The sequence below is a fragment of the Lynx canadensis genome, chromosome B3 (assembly GCF_007474595.2).
Source record: "Lynx canadensis isolate LIC74 chromosome B3, mLynCan4.pri.v2, whole genome shotgun sequence".
Taxonomy (NCBI): Eukaryota; Metazoa; Chordata; class Mammalia; order Carnivora; family Felidae; genus Lynx; species Lynx canadensis.
In genome coordinates, this window is record NC_044308.2 from 125112624 (window position 1) to 125130117 (window position 17494).

General features: G+C 41.7%; 1 protein-coding gene across 5 annotated transcripts in view; it reads right to left on the reverse strand.

Moving 5' to 3' along the window:
* Window positions 1-17494, reverse strand: part of STON2 (stonin 2) — a 155605-nt gene that overhangs the window by 128757 nt on the left and 9354 nt on the right. The window contains exons 1-2 of one of the 5 annotated variants that reach the window (XM_030319719.2): window positions 10150-10160; window positions 5363-5367 (exon numbers count right to left, since the gene is read on the reverse strand). The exons of 3 other annotated variants lie outside the window; for them this stretch is intronic. The gene's annotated coding sequence lies outside the window, so the exon portion shown is untranslated. Of the gene's footprint in view, window positions 1-5362; window positions 5368-10149; window positions 10161-16126; window positions 16381-17494 lie in introns of those variants that run through there. One more of the 5 variants, XM_030319717.2, reaches the window with a different exon arrangement.

A 17494-nucleotide genomic window follows, 5' to 3' on the forward strand; every position in this document is an offset into this window, starting at 1 on the left:
GATGAATTTGTGAAAAGCCGAAGATGTCTCCTAAGCTCCTCTGACTGCAGATCTCAACTTTCAAAGTCAATCTCCATGGCAGATTTTGACAGCTCTGGCTTTGTTAGGGTGGGTTTAGAGTAGGTCTTACTGTAGAGCAGCAGCTGGCAAACTACAGCCATGACCCAAGTCTGGCCCTCTGCCTTTCTTTATGAATAAAATTATATTGAGACAAAACCATGCCCATTCATTTACATACTGTCTATGGCTGCTTTTGTCCTATTAATAGCAAAATTGAGTAGTTATAACAGATGCTGTATAGCTCATAAGATCTAGAATAATTACTACCTAAATCTATTTAAAAAATTACCAACCTTGGTTGAAAGCATGTTTCTTACCCCTAAGACACAGACTTTCTATCTTTCCTAGATGCTTAGAATGTGTTAAGGAGGTCTTTTCAATGTGGCTAGGCTGGACTGCCACTATCTCCCAATATTGCTTGACCTCTAGTATTTCTGTCCCATTCTCAATCCTGGAGCCACCACTTCTGAGAAATCTCGTATGGTTTCAGTCTGTATATTTGCACTCCAGCCAGGCCAAGGATTCCCTGGGTACACCCAGACACACTTCTGTTCCCCCATCCCCCATGCAATTCTCTCTTCTCTAATGCCCTGCCCAGCAGATTCCAGCTGCTTCGCTGTCCCAGACTCTGATCTCTGTTTCCTTAGCTCAGCAGGACTGCTGTGCTCAGTGCAGACTCCAGCATACGATGCTGCAGTCAGAAAACTTTCCCCTGGAAGAGAGCCAAGGTGATCATCAGGTTCACCTCACGAGCTTTCTTTCTCTCACGATTGAAATACTGTGCTTTCTGTTGACCAATACTTAAAAACAGTTGCCTCATACAGTTGTCCAGTAGTTTCACGGTTGTTCACTGCACAAGGACTAGTATGTTACCAGTTATAGCCAAAATCGTAAGTCTTCCCCTGAAACACTCCCTTCTGACTTGTAATCATTTTTAATAAGAAAAAAGAAGTCCAGTTCAGGTAATCTACATTAGGGTGATTTTACAGTGATGTCTTGGAAATGTTAATTAGAAGTTTTAGAAAACTTTCATACATCATATGAAAAGGAAAGGAGAGTTTCATGTAGCTATATGGATTAATTCCATCCCTTCAGAGCTGAGAAAATGTTTTTATTTTGTTAGAGGAGCCATGGTTTATACTACTGTAACATAATTCTTATTTGGTTAGTGATCCAAAAAGGTAATTTAAATCTGAGAATGTAACCATCTCCCTCTTGTATCTCTCTGCCATATATATTCAACAAGATGGCTACTTTGGAAATCTTTGCACCCACTTGTTGGGTTTTGAGGCTACTGGCAATGCTATCCAGCCATCTGTCTGGGGTTTATGCAGAAACATCTCAAACTAGATCCTAGTGCCCATTCCAAATCCCAAAGCAGGCCTCAGCTTTTTTCTGATCAAAGACAAGCATCTAAAGGTCAAAAAGAAAACTGGGAAGAAAGAAAGGATGAAAAAAAACTAAGACTGCATAGATTATATGTATTTCTGTAAAGCTTTCTTCCAAAGCAAGACATTCAACCAACGTACTGAACGTCTACTATGAACTCAGCATTTGCAATGTAGAATACAAAATAATACCAAGCATGGTTTTATACTCCAAGACCTCTGTCACAGTGGGCTAAAGAAACCACAACGATTTAATCACAAAGTTAAAGTAACCCTGCCACTTGTTTCATAACTTCTTAAAATAAACAGAAGCCCAGAAGGCACAATTACCCTATGGCAAAGACCTATATCAGATTCAGGACTTGGAACACTGCTTTTCTTCCTTCTTCTAAAGTCTTTTCCTTTAGGAGAGAACAGAATTCATTTTAACAGAATCTGAACACTGGAAAACACACACATACACACACGCCCTTTATTTATTTATTTATTTTTTCAACGTTTATTTATTTTTGGGACAGAGAGAGACAGAGCATGAACGGGGGAGGGGCAGAGAGAGAGGGAGACACAGAATCGGAAACAGGCTCCAGGCTCTGAGCCATCAGCCCAGAGCCTGACGCGGGGCTCGAACTCCCGGACCGCGAGATCGTGACCTGGCTGAAGTCGGACGCTTAACCGACTGCGCCACCCAGGTGCCCCACACACACGCCCTTTAATTAACAGGTGCTTTGATGTTCCCCAAGGGAAAAGGTAAGGGGCTTTGGTTACATGCTCTTATCTTTTCACCATTTTTTTCTTTCGTTCTTTCATTTAAATATAATATTCTTTAAAATTTTTTTTTAAAATGGGGCATCTGGGTGGCTAAGATGGTTAGTTGTCCATCTCTTGGTTTTGGCTCAGGTCATGATCTCACAGTTTGTGAGTTCAAGCACCGCATCAGGCTCCACATTGTCAGCAAGGAGTCTGCTTGGGATTCCCTCTCTCTCTCTCTCTCTCTCTCTCTCTCTCTCTGTCTCTGTCTCTCTGTCTCTCTTTCTCTCTTTCTCTCTCTCTGCCCCTCCCTCACTTGCTCTCTCAAAATAAATACATTTTTAAAAATAAAAATAAATAAATAAAATTTTTTAAAAAGAGTGATCACTCCTCTTCCACTGGAAATTGGTGAATAAAATGAATACCCCAGCCTCAAGTCAAACATACACAAGAACTCCAAAAGGAATATATGTCATATTTCAACTAATGTCAGTATGTATCGATGATTCTCCACTATTTTTCTTTCAATCACATACATCATAATTCCCTATCTCTAGATATCTGTTTTTGTCCTCTCGAAAGTCACATTATATGTGTGTGTATACACATACACGTACACAAACACATATACGTATATATTTACACGCATGCATATATGTATATCTCAATGTTATAATTACAAATATTCTATTGTGTGATTTTTATTCAAAATAACAATCCTGTTATTAAAGAACTCTATGACTCCACATTCAGAGTCAAGGATCTAAGTCACACTTGGCCTGAAAAACAGGTTGTCTCTGATCTTTGGTGCATTCCTGAGGCAGTGACCCTGAAGGACATCCCCAGGTGCTTGAACAGTGTGTTACATACAGAGTGTAATGAATAACCCTGACAGGTCACCCCTTAAAGTTTGCAGAACACTTTCTAGTACCTCCAACTCTTAGAAGGATCTGGTTTCCTCCATCTTGGTAAACTCATCTTGCTCACTTTAGTTTCATATTTGGAATAGGAATACTACTATTTTGCCTGTATGAAAGTAGGACGTTGGTGTGGATAATTTCTTTCCATCTACATTTTAGAGCCATGAATCTATCACTTTAGATGTTCCATCATAAGGCGTTGATGTCCGTTGCCTAGGTGTCTATAGGAGTCCTATGGATCCCAATGGTGGTCATATTTCCTAGGCGTAACCCTAAGACTTTCCAAGAAGCTAAGCAAAATATTATTATCATGCTTCATTGAAACTAAGGCCCCATGGATTATAAAATGCATCTCATTTTAGAGATTATAAAATATTTTTAAATATGTATACTTATACGTGTATATATATAGACACATACATATATATACACACATTTCTTTGCATCAATGAAATGTACTCTTAATACTGACCAAAAATTGTAATTAGTATGTATTTCCAGGATGCAAATAACTTCATTAATTATTTCAATTCATTTTTACAATAACCCTGAGATAAGTAAAGCAAATATTTCTCTCATTTGATAGATATGTGAACTGGCTCAGGGAGGTTGCTTGACTAGGCTAAGGTCACGCAGAGAACCACGACAGAGTTGGGTCAGGATCACAAGTCTTCTGACTCTAACTTCTATACTCTCTCCTCCACCACATTGTGCTTTTCAGAAAATAGGTATAACAGGTATGTTGGCTGAATCCCCAACATTCATTTCTTCTCCTCATCCAGCACCAGGGGATGGACTGTTACTGGTTAATAAGCCAATCACAAAAATTTCTATTCCTGCTCCCAGCCTCCCTTGCACCTAGGGGTGGCCACCTGACCAAGTTCTGGCAAATGAGACATAGATGGAGGTATGGTGAGATCTAAAGCTCTGAGAAGTGGTTTCTGTCTTTGCTTTGTCTTGCTTTGTATTGCATGTCTCAATGAAGGACACAGATAATGCTCATGCAGGCCCGATTCTTTCCTTTTCTCTTTTTTCCTGTCTTGAATATGGTCATGATGGCTGCATTGTGATAATCACACTGCAACCACAAATGAAAAGGCAAGCGAATCACAGTCATTGGCCCTGATGTCACTAAGCCACTGATGCTGTATCAATAATCATTTAACTCTATTTATTGTTAGATGAAAAAAAATGTTTTTGTTTAAACTATTATGATCAGTTTTTCTGATACAGGCGGATGAATGCAATTCTAGGTTAACTGTGGCAATCAGAATTCTAAGATGACCCCTATGATCTCCATGTCCTGGTGCAACTTCCATAATTATGTCATATTGAATGGTAAAAGGGATTTTCAGATAATAGCCAGTTGCCATTAAGATAGGGTGACTAAAATCAGAGAGTTTTCTCTGGCTAGTAGCAAAAGAGGTAGTTCAGAGAAGTTCAAAGCAGGAGAGGAAGGTTCTCCATTGCTCAGATGGAGATGACCACAGGGGGACTACAATCCTAAAACCACAAGGAACTGAATCCTGCCAACAACAAGCATAAGTTTGGAGAAGTCTCTGAGTTCCAAGTGAGCACACAGTGGGCCAATCCTTAATTTCAACCCTGTTGAAATTACTCTGGATAGAGAACCCAACCATCCTGTGCTAGCATCATAGTTTAGAAATGGGAGGAAAATTTATTTGAGAGTTCAAAATCTTGAGGAACAAAGACTTTCTAACATAACCTCCCAGTGTGGATAAGGGACTGGACCTCAACTGACATCAACTACTACTCCTAGTAGGAAACAAATTAAAAAAATAATACAAAATAGCAAAAGAACACAAAATTATACATGTAGCATTTTGGAACATATTACAAAGGATCTCTCTCCAAAAAGTTTGTCTTTTTCTGCCTTGCTTAGACTACTGCAAAATTAGCCGGCCTTTCCAGAGACATGGGGCAAGGCTGGAAGGGTGATTGTTTTTAAAACAAAAAGTTAAATTACAATTTTGGGTATCTTTCCTTTGAACATCACGAGGCTAATGAACATTCAACCAGTTTACTGGTGCAGTAATGATGATATCATACCATTGCCTCTTCCTAACAATAGGGATGTCAACATTTTGGAATGTATTAAAAGTCAGCCAAGGGGAGAGTGAGCAAAAAGGAAGGAAAGGAGAAGTAGAACAGATTGTGGAATCTCCTCTCAAACTTTTTTAAAAAAATAGGATATTTACTAATTCATCCACCAAATTGTTAGCAAACATCTGCTAGATGTTCAGGATACAAAAGTAATCAAGATAAATATAGACCAAGATAAATATAGACCCTGCCTTCAAGGGGCTTACATCCAAGAGGGGAAAACAAGGATGAAACAAATCAACTGTAAACATGTACAATATCTGCAAATCAATACAAGGTTAAGACCAGGAATAACAAGGGATCTTAATTATTAGGGTGATAGATCTCTCTGAAAAGCTGACATTTAATTACTACTTCAAGGGTAAGAAGAAGCCAACTATGACCAGCAAGAAGTACAAAGCATTCAAGGTGGAGGGAACCAAAGGCAGAGTCTGAGATAGAAACAAAAAAGAAAAAACTGACAGTAGAATGAGCCAGGAGGACAGAAGCCTAAGATATGGTTATAAAGGTGTTTCCTTTTTAGGAATATGGGTCTTATCAGCCAAATTTAGATATTTAGATTTTATTCTAAGTACAATGAGAAGTCAACGAAGGATTTAAAGAACCATAAAATTTAATTTGCCTTTTCAGAAGCTGAGTGGAGAACAGATTGGGAGGGTTAAGAGTGGAAGTGGAGAGAACAATTAAGAGGCTGTCACATAGCTGAGATGAAAGATGATGGCGGCCTGAAACAACTCAAGTGTCCTTCCATGGAAGAATGGATAAAAATGTGGTATCTACATAGGACAGAATATTATTTAGCCTTCAAAAGGAAGGAAATTCTGGGGCGCCTGGGTGGCTCAGTCGGTTGAGTGTCCAACTTTGGCTCAGGTCATGATCTCACAGTTCATGAGTTCAAGCTCCACATCAGGCTTACTGCTGTCAGCACAGAGCCCACTTTGGATCCTCTGTCTCCCGCCTCTCTCTGCCCCTCCCCTGCTCACACTCTCTCTCTTAAAAATAAATAAACATCAAAAAAAGTGGGGGGAAGGAAATTCTGCTACATACAACATGGATGAACCTTGAGGACACACAGTAAGGGAAATAAGCCTGTCACAAAAGGACAAATACCATTTGATTCCACAGAATGTCCCTGAAGTGGTCACATTCACAGAAACAGAAAGTAGAACGATGGTAACCAGTGGCTGAAATGGCTGGGGAGTTAGTATTTAATAAGTACAGAATTTCAGTTCTCAAAGATGAAAACAGTTATGGAAACAGATGGTAGGGATGGTTGCCCAACAATGTGAATGTACTTAATCCCACTGAACCATCACTGAAAAATGGTTAAGATGGCAAATTTCATATGTATTTCAACAAAATTTTTAAAATAAAATTTTTCATAAAAAATGACCATGTAAGCTGAAACTATGCAAAGCAATTTTCATAATCAAAGAGAAAAATTTGACTGTTTTGTGGTCTTTAAAACCTTTTGTCAAAACATTAAGAACTCTTACTGATTATAAATGTATAGGGTAATAAAGACAATCACAAAACTAACATCACTTAGTACACTGTCATTGAAAAATTAAAGTGATTTCTTTTATCAAGAAAAAAAAATATAGTGGCCAGAATCAGGATGGGAGCAATGAAGATGGACAGAATGAAGCATATCTGAGATAGATGGTGGAGGTAGGATCTATAAAACTTTCTGATGGATGCCATACATAGGGAGAGGAAGGGTGGAACAGTTAACTCCTGGATTATGGTTGAGGACTGGGTGGATGGCACTGCCATTGACTGAGTTGAGGGAAAGAGTCAGAATTTTGGGGTAAAGTAAATATTTCTTTTTAAACATGATGCATTTGGGATGCTTATTAGACATCCAAGAGACATGTCAACTGTGAACTTGAACATGCGAGTCTGGAGCTCAGTGCTGGAGATATACATTGAAAAGTTATCACTACACAGAATGGATCAAGTCTACTAGAGAGAGACTGTAGGAAGGGTGGCTAAAGTTCTTATATGCATGGCCAGTGTGGAGGTACACCACAAGACTCAAGTCCCAGGGCCCAGTGACTCCAACTGGAAAGAAAAGAGGAGGGAGCCCAAGTTAGGGGGTGCTGCCATACTCTGCTCTTCAATACATGGGCATGTGGGAGACAGAGGTCCTAAACCAACCAGGCCATTCTATACCCGACCATGTGGAAATAGAAAAAGAGTTTGAAGTGGGGCTTTCTCCATGAAATGCTTTGAATCCCAGTCTTGGAGAAAAAAAACTTGAAAATGCTTCTAAAGAACTCAGTAAATCCAAATATCTTCAGTACTAACTCTGTCAGCAGGAGAGGGGCAGGTACCAGGCATGTTATAACAAAGGCAGGAATTTCCTGAAACCACAGGCAATTTTACAATTCTGAATAATTATTAAGTGAAACAAAGTGGGTGAGAGTAGTCAGTAGATTGCAGCATTATTCTAAAAGTAAGGTCTGCACATCGTTATCAATCAAGCAGCAGAATGAGGAAACAGCACCCTGAAAACAAAGTCAGGTGCTTTGGCAACTCTCCTGGAGCCACCAATCATTCTTCTGCACGGCTGGTTGGGGAGGCACAGGCTCAGGGAAGGGCAGCAGCTGGAGTGGCTCTCCCTTTATCAACAATGATGCCCACAGACCTATCTCCTACCTCTCCCAGTCTATACCCAAGCACCCTTCATGTACAAGCTCACTTCTGTCATCCCATAGATGAGGCACATTATCCCCTTTGTTCCTCCAACCAACATTCTAAGGTAGGTACTATTAGTGATATCACCATTTTAGAGATGACAAAAGCTGAGAACAGAGAGATTAAGTAACTTCTTCATGTCAGAACACTAGTAAATGGTAGTGCTGGGATTCTAACCAAAATCATTCTAAGTTCTGAGACTGTTCTCTAACAATCATTGACTCATTCATTCTGCCAACCAACAAGCACTGAGAGCCTATGATGTGCCAAGCCCTGACTGTGCTAGTTTTAGGGATAGAGAAATAGATGACAGAATCCAGAAAGGCTATAATTAGCCAACCGCCTCATACTCATGAAGGACTTTAATATTATTAAAAATGGATACAGGGGCACCTGGGTGGCTCAGTTGGCTGGGCATCCAACTTGGGCTCTGGTCACGATATCATGGCTCATGAGACCGAGCTCCACATCATTCTCACTGCTGTCAGCGCAGAGCCCACTTTGGATCCTCTGTCTGTCCACACACCCCCCCCCAGCCCCTCCTCCACTTGTCTCTCTCTCTCAAAAATAAATAAACATTAAAAAAAATGGAAGCACACATTTAGTCACAGGAATACACCGAAAGGATTGAAAGAGGTGCCTCCTACAACCTTCAGTTCATGCCCCATTACCAAACCACTCTGCCTAGAGAGTTCAACGAATATCATTTATAACTCCTATAGTTATCTTGTGTGTAGCAAAATTATATTTTCTGTGTTTCTGTATGGGTTTCTGTGTTTTTCTGTGTAAGAATATGCATTAAAGGTTTTAATTTGGTTAAATGCAAATACACAAGAAAGGTCATAATATTTTTCTAACCCTGTCTTGGAACTCTTTCAATCTTTAATGTATTGGGAACCTCAGAAAAAGGAAGGAACATAGGTCTCTCTCTACTACCTCTAAGAGGCACTGAACTTGAATGACAGCATGGGTAACTATGGAGGATGACCAAAGGTCACAGGGGTGGAGAAGCTCAGGCAGGCTTCCTAGAAGAGGCCTATCTTGGGTCTTAGGAAGCTGAATTACACACGGATTCAGAGCACAAGCTCTGTGTGCAGTCATGCAGGCCAAGCCCATCACTGTTAACTGTAATCATGGGAATATCTCAAACTCTCCAAACCTGAATTTTACCTAACAGTTTCAGAGAGTCCTATAGGGATAGAAAGAGATGCTGCATGTAAGATTTTCAGCACACTGAATAAAGAGTAGTTTACTATATTACTATTTCTAAGGATGAGTAGGAGTTAGCCTGGCAAGGAGACCAGGCAACAACTTGCTGATTTCATTCCTGTGGTCATGGCATTCAGGAAGTGAAAGTGGAAGGAAAGGAGAGACCTTAGAAATTTGGGAAAAAAAGGAAGTAGTGGTGTGAGCTTCAGCATGATGCAGGAAATGGCCCAGCCAGCAGGATGGGAGGTATTATTAGTTGGCCTGGAAATGCCTCGCAGGGACATTACACAGGACAACTCTGGGACTCCATTTGCAGATCTTCTACGTGAGCAATGTCCATGGAGGGTGCGTGGCACAACCCGTGTGGCTGAAGACAGCAACTGGCCTGGGCAGGTGCTCCAAGGGTCCTGCACCTTGGCCACCACTGCCACATAGCTCCTCCCACTGTTGGTGTGTCCAAATCATCTGGGCTGCTTCGGTAAACGGGGCAGTAGCACAACCAGCACTGCCACCAACCCCTTTGGGCCACATGGAAACCATATCTAAAAGGGTCCAGTTGTGACAAGAGTATCTGGGATTATCCCAATCTATCAGTACAGTGGCAGCAACGTGGGACCTTCATTTTAGAAACTCCTGCCAATGCTCCCTGTATCAAGAATGACAAAAATTAGAGGAAAATCAAGCTCCCGGCCACAGATCTCAAGCTTGGTGGGTGGCTCTAAATGAGGTTAGCTCAGTGCAGATTTGTCTAGAAAAACACAGAGCTTTATTCTCACAGAGCTAGAGGGCAAAGAGAAAAACTATTTCCCCATATTTCCCTCTTTCACAGAAATAGGACTTTCCTCCTGGGCTGCACTGCCAGTCCCCCTTAACTCTGTCCCGGCCACTGTAGTCTTCAGCATCCCTTCCCCCCAGAAGCCCTCACCAGCACTCCATCCCCTGGCACCCTAACACCCCCACAAAACTGTGCTGCACAACTCTGGGGGGCACCATTCATGTACACATGATGTGAAGGGAACGGTGCCTAAGGGGATGCTGCCCCAATGCCTTCCCTAAGAGGAACGGTGTTCCCTAAGGGGAACGGTGCCTGGGGAATGCTGCCCCAATGCCTTCCCAGAGCTGTGCAATCCAGCAGCCCATACTCATTCACCACTCACCCACGCTTAAGAAACAGCAGGGAGATGATAAATGTTTGGGAGAAAACCCTGACTGGGAAAGAAGATGGAAGTAAATGTCTACAGTCATAGGGATCCCTGTGATTATTCTTCGTGCAACAGAACAAAAGAAACCACAGTGATAGGAAATACAATCCCACCTGAGTGATCAGGAGGATGACAGCGGAACAGAGGGCAGAGAAGGGCCTGCTAAGTATTCTAAGGAAAGGAGGAGGGTGGGATTAATTGGCAGTGGAGGTGGGCAGAGAATTTTAATTGGGGGTATGCTGAGATTCGAGGATTGTGAAACAAAAGGGTAGATATAGAAAATGGAGGTCTGGGGCCTAGAGAAGTAAGGGGTAGAAAGTTAGATAAGAGACACACATACACACAACCCAAAAAAGAGGATACATGAAGCCAAGGAAAGGAACAGGTTACCAACCGAGGAAGAAGACGACAAAAGAAGATGGCTGAGTCCTGCAGCATGTCTTTATATATAGGAAAATGGGGAGGTGAGAAGGAAAAAAGTGGGCGCCCAAAGTGACAGAGCCCAATGTGAGAGAAGAGAAGAACCACAGGCCACTGGGGTCATGAGAGAAAGAAAAGTCTCAAGAAGGTGGGTTTCTCTAGTGTCAGATGTTGTAGAGAGACATTACAGGCGCTTGGACGGTCACTGTCTGACCCTTCAGAAGGTTCACTGCAGTGACAGCTCCTTGAAGGATGGTCTGTGCCCTTTCTCACTGTATTCCCAATGCTCAGGGCCAGCTACACAGAAGGAAAGCAGCAAGTGTTTGTGGAACAGAGTAAAGCAGCTGGACTAGAAGGCCTATTGTAAGGAGTTAATAATATACCATAATTACAGTTTAAAGTTTAATGACTCTTAATACAACTTTGTAAAGGAAGGCAAAAAATTACTTTTTTTTTTTTTTTAACAGTGTACACTCTGTTAATCCCCATTACAAACTTCTATGGAGGAAGTACTTTTCTTTTTTACCTGGCATGAATTGAAACTCACCTCAGATAAGGAGCAAGAGATTTCCTGGGATCTTCCCTGCCACAAATTCTTTGAATGACCACAGCAAAGTTGCAAAACCTTTCCGCTTTTGTTTCCACAAATGTATTAATTTGGGATCAGTATAAACTTATTTGCAACCTTGAAAATACTTAAAAGACGGGAAACATATTTAACTAGTCTCAAACCGTATGTGATTCTCACACGTTGCACAAAATAAAATACCTAGCAGGTAACCGCTGCTTCCATGCAAGGGTTTTAGCATGCCTTCCCACCTGTTTCAACAAGTATAAAACTGGCCTGAGGTTTACCAAAAAAGCCCCTCCCGAAAACCCAACAAAACGTTTAAGGGCTAAAAAAAAAATATATATATATATATATATATCACCTTACATTTGTTTCCTATCCAGAGATTAACCCTCTCTCATTCTCAAATTGTACTGTGAAGACAGAATAACAACTATAGCAACTACCTTCTGACAGCTTACTCTGTAAGGCACTGTGCTAAGGGTCTTACAGGCATCGTCTTACCTGATCTCTACAACCACTCTAGGGGAATGTTATTGTTAATCCCTATTTCCAGATGAGGAAACTAAAGCTTGGATCAGCTAACTTTCTCAAAGCTACACACATTGGAAGTGGTGAAGGTAAGCTTTAAACCCAGAATGTATCACACATCCTCACGGGATCAATTTTCACAGCTGTATTGCTGACATTCAAAGATAGATGTCTGATGTGTTTTTTTTTTAATTAGAAATATTTTTAAAAATAGGAAACCATGGAACAGATAGCTAGCCTACACAGGGACCAGATCCACAGGTTACAAATGATGGATCTTTTACTACTGATAGACCCATCTTCCCAGTTCCTCCAAATGAGGGCAGCCAGTGTTACAGAAAAAGAGAGAACAGGGGATGGAGGATTGAAGGCTCAGACTCCCAGTCATGCCCTGTCAGATCCATACCCTAGAGACCACCTGATCTGTAGTGTTCCTCCCTCTTCTTCTACCTTCACTGGCCCCCGTTTCTCTAGGGAAAGAGTGGTAAGTGTGAATGTGTCTTAGGCTGTATTGCTCAGAAATGAGAGCCTGAGACCAAACTTCTAGGCCATTTTAGCAATCCCAGGAAGCTTGAGTTTAGAAAAAGAAGTGAGACAGCAAAATCAAATAACAAATGGGGCAGGACCAATCATGGCTTCACAATAAACAAAACTTCTCACTCGGTCATATGGGACACCCCCAAAGAGGCTGGTAGAGATTACAGCCTCCCAAAAGTTTCCATCAAATGGAGCGATACTCTGAGAGGGAAAATGTCTGCCATCACCTGACTCTCTCTTATTCCCCACGGGGCCAAAGTTCATTCCATGGTGACCCAACATCCCCCACACTTTTGGGGTGTATTGTCTTGCTCCTTCAGCAGCAAATGAGGAAGCTAGATCCCATACCTACAGGGTGGTGCTTCATCTGAGTCCAGAAGTGGTGGGAGTAAGCCCAACATGGCGTTGGATGGTAGAATGGTACAGTCCAGCAGAGCTGGTCACCAAGGCAACTGAGAAAGAAGTGGGGCTAAGAGGATTTCAGATGGTGTGTAAGGGGCAGCCAACAGAGGAAGGTTAACCTAGAGACGAACCAGTACTGGTGTGCAATTTCACATTCACAGAAAGTGGAAGAGATGATCTAATAAATCTCCTTGGACTGTGGGTTATTTGTGCTCCTTGATCTTCTGCAGGTTCTTAGAATTCTGTCACAGGACATCATCCATTCTACAGTCATTCAGTAAGCATTTCTTCAGCATCTCCTATTGCTAGGCATGTCCTAGTGAAATTCTAGAGATAGAGAGAAGACTAAGAGAGAGAGAAGGAGACAGGCAAATAAACAGACAATCACAATACAGTGAACCCAACAGTGCCATTAGCACACAGAGGAGTGGCACCCAGTCCAATCTTGGGGTCAGTAAAGAATAACTGAGGGAAGGTGATACCTGGGAAGGGGCTTGAAAGGTGAACAGAAATTAGTTGGGGGCAGGGAAAAGGGAGATTCCAAGCTGGCAGCATAGCATCTATAAGAATAAAACAGGACAATGCAACTTAATTAGAGGGTGCCATTTTACTTAGGCATGTTTAAACAGTTGTGTTAACACGCAAAACCAGTTTGGTACCAAAAAGTATGTGCAATAGACATCCCTGTCTCTCACATCATCCCCAGACCTCCTGCCTACCTAACCCATTCTTGAACATCACTCATCACTGACCTCAACCCCTGGAGTATGTATGAATCAGTGATGGGGTAGGATCTGGAGATACAAGTAAGGCATGGCGTGAGGTGAAGATGAGGCTAAGGAAAGAGGTTCAAGTTCAAGGATGACCTGAGATTTAGGGGTGGTATTAGGAATGGGCAGGAGGCAAGGATGGGGGTGATGCAGAGCTAGACTGTTCTGTACATGACTTAGAACCTTGAAGTGTGACAGTTTTTTTTATAAGTTCCCCCACTTAAAAACAGCTATAATAAAATGTGATACATTCATACAAAGTGTAGAAGATGAATGAAAGCATGTTGTGCTTTCTAAACTACAAGCAGCTCAGAGAAGAGAGAAGAGAGAAGAGAGAAGAGAGAAGAGAGAAGAGAGAAGAGAGAAGAGAAGAGAAGAGAAGAGAAGAGAAGAGAAGAGAAGAGAAGAGAAGAGGCTGGAAAGATGAGGAGTCAGAAGGGTCTTGTAAGCCATGCCAAGGTTGGGTTTTGGAGGGCAATGGAGATCAATTAAACAATTTTAAATGAAGAAATAATACGATTCAATCATATTTTAGGAAAATCATTCTGGAAGCAATGAGGAAGATGGACTGGAGGGTGGGAAGATCACCTAGTAATTATAGTGATCAGGCATTGCAAGATGAGGGATAAACAGGAGGGATGTTTTTCATGAGCCATTTAAAATGAAAGATCATCAAGACATGGGGATAAAGTCTATTTGAAGCTCATTTAGATTGAGGGAGGCAGTGATGTGGTCAGCGGATAAAAAAGATCTTTGGAAGACTGGATAGGTTTCTGGCCATTCACCGGCCTTCAGAAGGACTTCATAGGGAAGAATGATTGAGGGGTGGTAGGGATATGATGAGTTCAGTTTTAAACCCAGTGAGTTTGATGCACCTGTCGGACAACCACAGAGACGTCTTAGGGCCTATTAAACAGGTCAAGAAGTCAGAAGAAGAGAGGTATTGATTATACAGATTAAAAGGTATTGGCAGCCAAGGGTTTGGAGGTCACCTAGAGAAAATGTGCAATGTGAGGAGAAACAAGAAGCAAGGGTGGGAAGGTCAACACTCATGTGTGGGGCACTGGATAAACAGCCACGTGGCAGTTCACTCACTGTACATGTCTGCTTTCATCATCATCATGAAGGCCTGCACCGAATCCAGCCTTCCATTGCAGGAAAAATCAACCTGGTTTGCTTAGAGCCCAGAGAAAAACCAGGTAAAAGAGGTATTAGTGTTCATTTCAACAAGCTAACTCTTCAGGTAATACAGAGTTAAGGGAACTCTGTGTGGGCTCAAGGACAACAGAAAGAGGAGAATAGGAAGCATTAGAACTGCAGGGATTGTGCATTTCTGGATTTCCAGCTTTCCAGCACTTGAAGTAGTGAAACCTTCCTCACCTTTCTTGCAGCACAGGCTTCTGTGGGTGCACCTGAGATGTGCCTATTTACACTAATACTTCAACTACAAACACATCATCCATTAGGAAGAGTTCTCTAGTTAGAGTCAAGGCCAATATGTGTAACTCAAACTTGAACATCTCCCCCTAGAACTGGGTCTTAGCCTTTTTTTTTTTTTTTTTTTTTTTTTTTTTTTTAGTATGGCTCTCTGGATCTGAGGTACAATTTAAGCCAGAGACCCTCATCTCCGAGTAAATACACATACATGCAACATATTTAAAATTTCAGGTGCTTCACAGACACCTTTCCCAAAGTCCCTCCATGAATCCCGTAGGGGTCTCTGGACTCCCTGTTGAAAGCTCCACCCTAGAACAATTTATCTAGCTCATGTCACTTTCAGAAAGTTCAAAACAAAACCAACTCATTCCAGAAGAGCACAGCAAAAGGAAGCCAGGCACTGTGGCTTCCACTGACCCTGAACTGATAATTCCTTATTTCCGTTTTCAGTAAGGCAGAGGATATCTCCTTCCCTTTTCTAAGAATCCCCGTCCTTCCCCCAACAAAATAGACCTCAGGCACAGAAACCAAAACAACGCAGCTGAACACAAAAACTCAGGCCTCCACAGTGGGCCTCGTGAGGAGCAGCTCCAAGGGCTCCAGGCTGACTGTGACATTATCCTCATGCAGCCATCCCCCTGTAAACAAGAAACATCCCTAGTTCATGTCTGCTGAGACAGGGGCAAGAAGGGGTCTCCAACCACTGGGGATAGTGGCCAGGAATATAGCCACACTGGGTGGGCTTGGCACAGTGTGAGAGTCAAATAAATATCTGTTGCCTGAGCGCTGGCTCTGCTCTCCTAGAGCAGGGTCTTGGGTTTTGATGGGTGACAGGTATGGCTGACACCCAGTACATTCTTGAAGATTGTAAATTTAGACAGCAGGTAAGTTAGGAAGTGTTACGACTTATAGGGCAAAATAATCCTGTTATAAAATGCAAGGAACTCGGCACCTTTAAATGGAGACAACTCACCCATCTCCACACTCCTAGTAAATTTCCCTCTTTTGCATCTATTTTTTGTATTATTTATATATATTTTATTATAAAAGGAACACACTCTCACTAAAGAAAATTTGGGAAATATAGAAAAGTATAACCACCACTTACTTCTGAAATGATGTGATTTATTTCTTCATTTGCATGTACCTTTTCAGCTTCCCAGGGACACTTGCATTGTTCAAGGGTGAGGCGTTCCTTTTTGGGGGGAGGGGGGCTGTCACCACAGACAAATGGGACAGGATCCTTTGACCTTGTGACTCTCTGGGCTCTCACCTCGTGGCCAAGAATTATTTATTCTATTGTGTTTTCCAAGTTGATGGAAATTTCCCACCATTTATGCCTATTCTCTTCACTTCCTTAACCTGAAAGACCAGAAAGAAAAATTTAATCACTGGAAGCTCTTTCCTATTATTTTTTCTGCTTCGGTATTTCGAATGTTTTCTTTCAGCCCTCACACCACCCACCGCCATCTGGAGAGGTTTTCTCAAAAATTCTAGCAGGGATTTAGAAACCAACCACACCGTTACATGTATTTGGTCCTGCCACCACTAATAGCTGTATTTCTTTTGGTGAATGTCTCACTGACAGTAACTCTTGCAAAACAGAAAAGCCACAAGTTCAAAGCATATAAACCACAAATGCAAACACAGCAGACATGCTAATTAAAGAATCCAGAGAAAAGACTTCAGAATTTGATTTCCCCTGCCTCTGGATTCTTATGTAGCTTTGAGAGGGAGACTTTTTAAAAAATAGATTCAGAATCATATTATTTGCTGAGAGAAATCAAGTGTCTCGAATACTTTCTCCAACCAAGTGTAAAACTGGAATTTAAAACAGTAAGGGAGAGGGAACCTGGGTGGCTCTGTTGGTTAAGCATCTGACTTTGGCTCAGGTCATGATCTTGTGGTTCGTGGGCTTGAGCCCTCCGCTGGGCTCTGTGCTGACAGCTCAGAGCCTGGAGCCTGCTTCGGATTCTGTGTCTCCCTTTCTCTCTGCCCCTCCCCAGCTTGTGCTCTGTCTCTTCCTCTCAAAAATAAATAAACATTAAAAACTAAAAAAAAAAAAAAAAAACGTAAGGGAGGATCAGTTTACTAGAGAAGTGAGAACCTTCTCACCTGCCTCACAGTGGTAAAGAGCACATATGAGGTTAGCGTTTGTGATGTTGAAATACTGTCATTGCTAGGATATCCATTTTCTTCTGTGTTTCGCTTTCCTCTGAATGCTTGTGTATCTGGGATTCATGTACCAACTGCCATATACACGGGCCAGACTTGATTTCTGGATGCAGCGTTTCAGTTATGCTTTCAGGGAAAGCATAAATGGCTGACATATGTGTGTGGAATTTATTGTAGTATCTTCTTGACCTCTTTTACTTTTAATAAGAACAAAAAAAAAATAGTAGCAGTATGGGTTAAATTAAAATGTGGCTTGCAATTCAGGGGAAATTCAAAGAGCTTTAAAAATGTGTGAGCTGTT